The sequence below is a fragment of the Sinocyclocheilus anshuiensis genome, unplaced genomic scaffold (genome assembly GCF_001515605.1).
Source record: "Sinocyclocheilus anshuiensis isolate Anshui unplaced genomic scaffold, SAMN03320099.WGS_v1.1 scaffold1680, whole genome shotgun sequence".
NCBI classification, from domain to species: Eukaryota; Metazoa; Chordata; class Actinopteri; order Cypriniformes; family Cyprinidae; genus Sinocyclocheilus; species Sinocyclocheilus anshuiensis.
The window spans coordinates 152,627-160,519 of NW_015558569.1; the positions used below are offsets into that span (position 1 = coordinate 152,627).

Genomic DNA, 7,893 nt, shown 5'->3' on the forward strand with positions numbered 1-7,893 from the left:
ACACACACACACACACACACACACACACACACACACACACACACAGTCAGGCACTAAAAGAGAATGGCAGGGGTCCATGTGTGTGTGTGTGTGTGTGTGTGTGTGTGTGTGTGAATAGTTGTGGTCTCTCTGATGCTATTCTGAGACGCTCCCACTGTGAGAATCACAACCACAACACTTACATTCACACTCTCTCTCTCAAACACACACACACACTAACACCTCCCGTGTGTTTTGCTGTTGTTCCTCTCGTGATGTGTTTGATCCTGATTCCATTTCATTCAGAGGAACGAGTTAAACTACATGAAAATCTTCATTAACAGGACTAATTATCTTTTGAATTCTAGTATATTTATTCAAGAGGAAAGCGCATAGAACGTCTGCTGAAGTATTTCTCAGCTGGGTGGAAGTTGAATTGAGTGGGTTGGTCATTGGTTGGCTCAGGTTAATTATTTGCATACTTGAATGGCAAACAAAACCCATCGTCACGGTCTCTCACATGATATAATGAATGTAAATATAATCATTTAATAAGAATTGTTGATAGGGATGTTCATTTCGGTTATTTTTCCTAATCGACAACCGACGCTCATTAACCGATTGTTAACTGTTAACCGACAAGATTATTTTCAATTAGAATTGAATTCAATTAGAAAGGATAAGTGTCTGTGACCCGTTAAAAAATACTAACATTTGTTTCCCGGGGATTAATTTTACATTAGCAGCAAACAGCAGAACATGAGGATTCACATGGTCTTCATCACGCACCTGCAGCGCTTCTGCCAGCAGAGAAAAACATCATAAAGCTAGGCTATATTACGAATAAATAGGCCTATACGAGAAACATATTTTTACTTAAATAAAAAATTAAGAAAATTAAAGAAAAACTGTGCAACAAGTAGCCTAATATGCAGAGTTCCGGTTCATTTTTGTGCTGCGTGAACGGAAACCAAGACGGCAGAAAGTGGCATCCTATTTTTCTTTAGGCTTATTTTACAAAAGCACAAAGATTTGTTTTTTATTGTGAATGTACACAAATAAAGGCAAACCTTTTACAATTCAGATTATCTTCATGACTAAAAGGAGTAGTTGCTTCCACTGTTAGAAGGAAAAAGCTCAAGTGATTGCGCCGGCGCCGCATGCGCGCACACAGTTAAGCATTGCTACCTTGACAATGCAGCCTGTACATTATCATCATAAAATACAGTCAGTCAAACATATGGAAAAAAAACTATGTAGTAAAAAAAAAATGTAGTAAAATCTGTGCCGTTAAGTGTTATCACCGTACCGCCGTGAATGATGTTATACAAGCCATTTTGTTTTATGTGGATAATGGAACGCCAGTGAAGTAGGCTACATAATAAATAATAATTTGCCATTCAAATACATCGCGAATACGGAAACATTTGATTTCATGTGGAATGAGAGACCCAACGTTGGTTTCAGTTTCGTTTTAGCCTAAATTAATTCAAAAAAATGTAGTAAAATCTGTGCCGTTAAGTGTTATCACCGTACCGCCGTGAATGATGTTATACAAGCCATTTTGTTTTATGTGGATAATGGAACGCCAGTGAAGTAGGCTACATAATAAATAATAATTTGCCATTCAAATACATCGCGAATACGGAAACATTTGATTTCATGTGGAATGAGAGACCCAACGTTGGTTTCAGTTTCGGTTTAGCCTAAATGAATTAGTTTTGGCTTTTCGTTTATATTGCTATAGCTTCTTATTAGGGCTGTCATTGTTATCGCGTTAACGCATGCAATTAATTTTACAATCCTTAACGCATTAAAAAAATTTTACGCAATTAACGCAAAATTACTGAAGCACAATTTCTATTCTAACCCTTTAACCCAATTTTGCTACTCTGCTTGCGATTAGATAATTTTAAGCCGCTAAACTCCAGGAAAGTTTTCAGTCCAATGATCCAGTAAGTGAATGCATTCAAACAATCCGTCCAAAACAGCGCTAATATACAGTAAACCAGGCTGATTATATCAGAGATTCAGAGAACAGAGACTCGCATTGCATTTTAAGTGAATTATTCATTCCAGTGTGTTTCGCTTTTAAACACGAGCTCTGTCATATTCTGTGATTGTCTCTGAAGAGCGCGAGCCCTCACACGTCACACGCGCTGTGTGAAGTACAGACTGAAGGGATTGTCAACACATCCCACCGCTGTATGGCGGCTGGATAACCAGTATCGCTAGTAAAGTTTTGATGGATGAAGACTGGAATCAAGGTAAAGACGATTGCGGGGGCGTACAGGAGTCGTACAGTACAGTAAGCACGCGTGAGTCCGCTATAATAATGCGTGTATGAGTGCTCTTGATGCACTTATCCACATTGTATTTATGCACAGGCACAGACATTTCCGTACATTCATGTTGTTTCCACACACATTCACGATAATGTTTTGATTTGTCATATGTATGTTCTTGTGTTTAGTTATTCTGAATGGATCCGTGTACTGCAGTAGATATATGCAGTCAGCAGGCGGGTGGTTTAGGGTTTTTTGGCATCTCCATGTGGTCCTGTTCTGTATCGCAACTTGACTTCTCTAAAATGTAAAAAAGCTCTTTGCTGTTGCACTGTGCACATACTATAAAATTCAGATTTTTTTTTCTTTCATATGTGCTTATATGGGCTCCTTATATCATTTGGTTCTTTGGTGTCCTTTTGGATATATGCAGTCAGCAGGCGATTGGTTTAGGGTTTTTTTGGCATCTCCATGTGGTCCTGTTCTGTATCGCAACTTGACTTCTCTAAAATGTAAAAAAGCTCTTTGCTGTTGCACTGTGCACATACTATAAAATTCAGATTTTTTTTTCTTTCATATGTGCTTATATGGGCTCCTTATATTATTTGGTTCTTTGGTGTCCATTTGGAGTTTCTAAGTGTCCTTTTTTGGAAAGACATCTAAATTTATCTTGAAAAAAGCTTGCAGAAAATACCGATTTTTGAGAATCACCCTTCAATCTTTTGGTTTACTTTGCTGGATATAGCAAATGATGACAAAATAAACATTTGAAACAAGATAAATGGTCTATGCTTAATTTCATGAAGTGTGCGATTAATCGCAGAAAAAGGATATGATTAATCTGTGAATAGAACGCAGTCTAAATGCGCACTCGCACTAGTCTAGACTTCACGTAATGTATGCATGCACTCTGTGTTTTGTTTGGTTTTTGCAGAATACTCGATAATTTCAAATCGCACAAATCGAAACAACAATTACAATATTATCGCAGACGATATATGTGACCCTGGAGCACAAAAGCAGTCTTAAGTCGCTGGGGTATATTTGTAGCAATAGCCAACAATACATTGTATGGGTCAAATTTATCAATTTTTCTTTTATGCCAAAAATCATTAGGATATTAAGTAAAGCTCATGTTCCATGAAGTTATTTTGTACATTTCCTACCGTAAATATATCAAAACTTAATTTTTGATTAGTAATATGCATTGCTAAGAACTTCATTTGAACAACTTTAAAGATGATTTTTATCAATATTTAGATTTTTTTGCACCCTCAGATTCCAGATTTTCAAATAGTTGTATCTCAGCCAAATATTGTTCTATCCTAACAAACCATACATCAATAGAAAGCTATTTATTCAGCTTTCAGATGATGTATCAATCTCAATTTCGAAAAATTGACACTTAAGACTGGTTTTGTGGTCCAGGGTCACATATATATCGCACACCCCTAGTATGTCATAAAACATACTTTCTTTTGTGTAATAACGGTAAATACCACTTTATTGCCGTGTGACTAATTTTCAATCCTGACAAATTAATTCATTATGATCAATGTAACACTAACTATTGTAAAACCTGTAAACCATTGATGCTTTTGGATTTAAATCTTTTCAGTAAACAACAAACAATGCAAACAAACGGCCGCTTTTATCATGTTCGTTTTGTGATCGCGCTAGTTGCAGTGATTTATTTCCAATTAGTTTTCTGATAAATCTTCTCTTTGTTGGTGAAATGCTGGGGTTGTGTGACGTTGTTTTGGAGAGGCGTGTAAAGGGCAGGTTTTAGTGAAGCCCTTCTGGCCCGACGGTGGAAAAGTGGCTACTGTGTACTTACTCGTTAAGATTAATTAGTATATGTTGATGTGGCTGTACTTGCTTTATGTCATCTTGTTTTGCTTTTTTATGAAAGTCTGTTTCTTTCTTAACTGTTTCTTTCTTAATTCTTTCTAAACCTCCAAATATTACAACAAAGTATGAAGATGAGACCTGAACACTAGCCTATAGATTAATTTGTATTATATAACAGACAGATAAATGCATTACTATTAACGTATTACTGAAGAATCTAAATGTCTGTTTGTTTACCTGGATATCAGTGAAATATGTTGTGTAATGTTCACTGAGAGCAGAAACTTAAAAACCAGAAAACTGAGCTGAACATATGACAGGAAGGACGACACAACAGCAATAACAGTATATTAATATACACAGACGCAGTCAATAGTTTTGGCACAAATGTAACGCCATACTGATCAGTTTAACAGTGAGCTGTTCAGATCAGTAGTGAGCCGAGTCTCTTGTGCGCTGAGCGTTTGGGTCACACTGCGCTTCATTACAGAGACACTGCTCATCTGAACATGATTCACACCGGAGGTCAAAGGTCAGCGTCTGCCTCGGTGTTCAGTCAGATATTGATCCGTTTCTCTCTGCTGAGCACATGGCTGGGTTCGTCGTGTGTTTACAGGCTGTTTGTGACATATAAACTCGGCGGGAGATAAATGACCAGAGCAATTAAGATGTTGAAATGCGAGTTCAAACACGGTGAATTCCCACAGCATGCTCACAGACGTGTGGCGAGTTACGGCTCTCAGAGGCCATGATGATGATGATGATGATGATGTGTGTATGAGGATATTAAAGTCTTATCAGGCTGATGGAGAGCAGGCGTGTGGCGTGTGTTTGGTCTGCAGGAAGGGCTGCGCGTCACACCCGAACACGCTCAGCTCACCATCCAGCCTTTCATTTCCTCCTCAACGCCACTAATTACACTAAGTTTAGCTTAAATTAAATGCAATCGAATTTGACTGTGGCAGTAAATCTCGCGGTGCCGTTACCCAGAATTCTCAGAGCACAGGGCCATTTAGCGGCGACCGCGAGTCATGATGTCACTGGACGCGGCGTGAGAAACACACGCAGACAGCCGCTGGATCTCATGGAAACACAATGAGAAATTATATTTAGCATAACGATAATGAAGCCTGTTTTTAGGGCTTCAGCCAGAAATCATCCTTGTGTTAGTCTTCTTTTATGGCGCTTTTCCACTGCATGGTACGGCACGGTACGGCTCGGTACTTTTGTGAGCATGTTAATATCAGGAGCATCTGTATATATATAGATTTTATAGTCGTATACTCACGCATGCTTTGTACTATCCTAAAAAAGGACATTTTATATCTAAGAAACGAATTATTATTGTTTAGCAGTTATAAAAATATATTTGTGAACAGAGTATTAACAATAAACATGGTCTAAACATTCTTAGACTCGTAGCATTCATCATGTTACAGTGTACACTCATATTAGTTTATATAGGCTATTGTTTTATATAGAGCATGAAAACATCATCGCGTCATAAGAAATTTAGATACAATGAACTGCCCATCATATTCAAAATGTTTCACTCGATTTCAGACATTTTAGTCAGGAATTATAGTTTGGGAAAAACCCAGCCAGTAAATGTGTTCACTTATGTCACAAAGACTCGTTAACTAATGCAAAAAAGAAATATTACTTACTCATCAGATTGATCTCCTCCACTGGATGAAGCTCGCGTCACGTCTGGTTCTTTTTCTAAAGAGGTAAATTCTGGCTTATCCCTCACAGCGTGTCTTCTTCCAGAAACTAACAGTAGCCGCGATGAACTTGACTATCCTCACGCTGTGTTTACGTTGGGCGTTTACATGTGCGCGCGTCTCACGTGGATATTATCATATGAAGGGCGCAAGCCACGCGTGGGCGGGATCTCATTAGAGATAATGAGTTTAGACGGGAAACCGAGCCGTGCCGTACCACGCAGTGGAAAAGCGCCATTAGTCTCGCTTGTGTCCTTCAGACCTGTGTGACTGACTCTCCTCTGTGGAATGTGGAAGAAGATATTTTGAGAAATTTATTAATGTTTTTTTTTGTGTGCGTCCATGAAATGAAAGTCAAAATATCAGAAGAAAGATAGTCATACAGGATTGGAACGAGTGCAGTAAATGACAGAATGATCATTTTCATGATAATACAGCACTCATGCAGCAGAGGTGTGTGTAATATTTGTTTTCGATAATACTTACTTCATTTAAAAGTAGACACTCCAAGCTTTCTATAGCTATATCTCTCATGTCTGTCTGTCAAGTATTCGCTGAGTTTCAGTTAATTTTAGTGACGAGTTTCAGATGGATATTCGCGGAGACAGAAGACCGCGAACGATCCCTGTTTGTTTTCTTTATTTTACAAAAACACAAAGTTTTGTTGTTATTGTGAGTGTACACAAATAAAAGTAGATACTTAAGAGTTTCGAATGATATATAACACTTATTTGTGTGACCAAAATCACCAGAGCATTTTTAGTGTCTTTCGCAAAAGTGAGCTGGTCGCGCCGGTGTTCGGCCCCAGGGAGTTAAAAGCACATTTTAGTTCATATTCACGGTCTCCCAAACTAGCACAGTTGAGTACACTTAGATGATCTTAAGTTTATCTTAAGAAGTACTAAAGAATCATTTTTTTAGTATATTAAGTACAAAATTAGTGAGCGAAAATAGAGCACTTTAAGTACATTATGGAAGTGTGCTATTTTTTATTTTTTTTTACCTGGGCAGCACTGATTACACCTCAAAACTCTCTCTCTCTCTCTCTCTCTCTCAGACGGGCGCTGAATCTGGGCGTTCTGCGTGACCCGGGGTCAGAGGTCGAGGACCGTCAGTATCAGATTGACCTGAACGCTGGTGAGAAACATCAGATCTCCTCTAGCGCTCAGCACATCTGGAGGCATTTAGACTCGCAGGCCATGTTTAAAGCGGCAGAACAGCGGGCCAGTGCAAATAAACACATCACACACACACACACACGCAGGATCTGATTCCCCACATTCAGTGTGTCTGGTGAGAGATATGACAGTAATGTGTGTAAGAGCGTGTGTGTGTCCCTCATCAGAGAAAGACATCAGCTACTATATTACACAGTGAGCTTGTGTGTGTGTGTGTGTGTGTGTGTGTGTTACTGTCCTGCTGCATCCAGGTTAAAAAAGTGCACTTCCATAATGTACTTAAAGTGCTCTATTATCACGCACTAATTTTGTACTTAATATACTAAAAACGATTCTTTAGTACTTCTTAAGATAAACTTAAGATCATCTAAGTGTACTCTGTGCTATTTTGAGACACCATGAATATGAACTAAAATGTGCTTTTTAACACACTATCTCTGTATTTAAAAAATTTATTTAGTAACCACTTGTAGTACACTTGAGTGTACTAGTGTATGAAAGATGGGTTCAAGTGTACTACAAGTGGTGACTAAATAATTTTTTTTTAAATACAGAGATAGTATTTTGGGAAATAAATAATAATAAGAGTAAGATTTTGGGGGGAAATGTAGCTGAAATAAGGCCATAAAACCCATACTGAATAGTTCTGAATAAGACTTTATGAACTTAAGTTTATCTTAAGAAGTACTAAAGAATCATTTTTTTAGTATATTAAGTACAAAATTAGTGAGCGAAAATAGAGCACTTTAAGTACATTATGGAAGTGTGCTATTTTTTATTTTTTTTTACCTGGGCAGCACTGATTACACCTCAAAACTCTCTCTCTCTCTCTCTCTCTCTCAGACGGGCGCTGAATCTGGGCGTTTTGCGTGACAC

General features: G+C 38.1%; 1 long non-coding RNA gene across 1 annotated transcript in view; it reads left to right on the forward strand.

The window, feature by feature from the left end:
- LOC107679559 (uncharacterized) overlaps positions 1–6,969 on the forward strand; it is a 9,678-nt gene extending 2,709 nt beyond the window's left edge. The window contains exon 3 of the long non-coding RNA XR_001633065.1: positions 6,897–6,969. This is a non-coding gene — a long non-coding RNA (uncharacterized LOC107679559). The remainder of the gene's footprint in view (positions 1–6,896) is intronic.
- Positions 6,970–7,893: the final 924 nt, after the last annotated feature.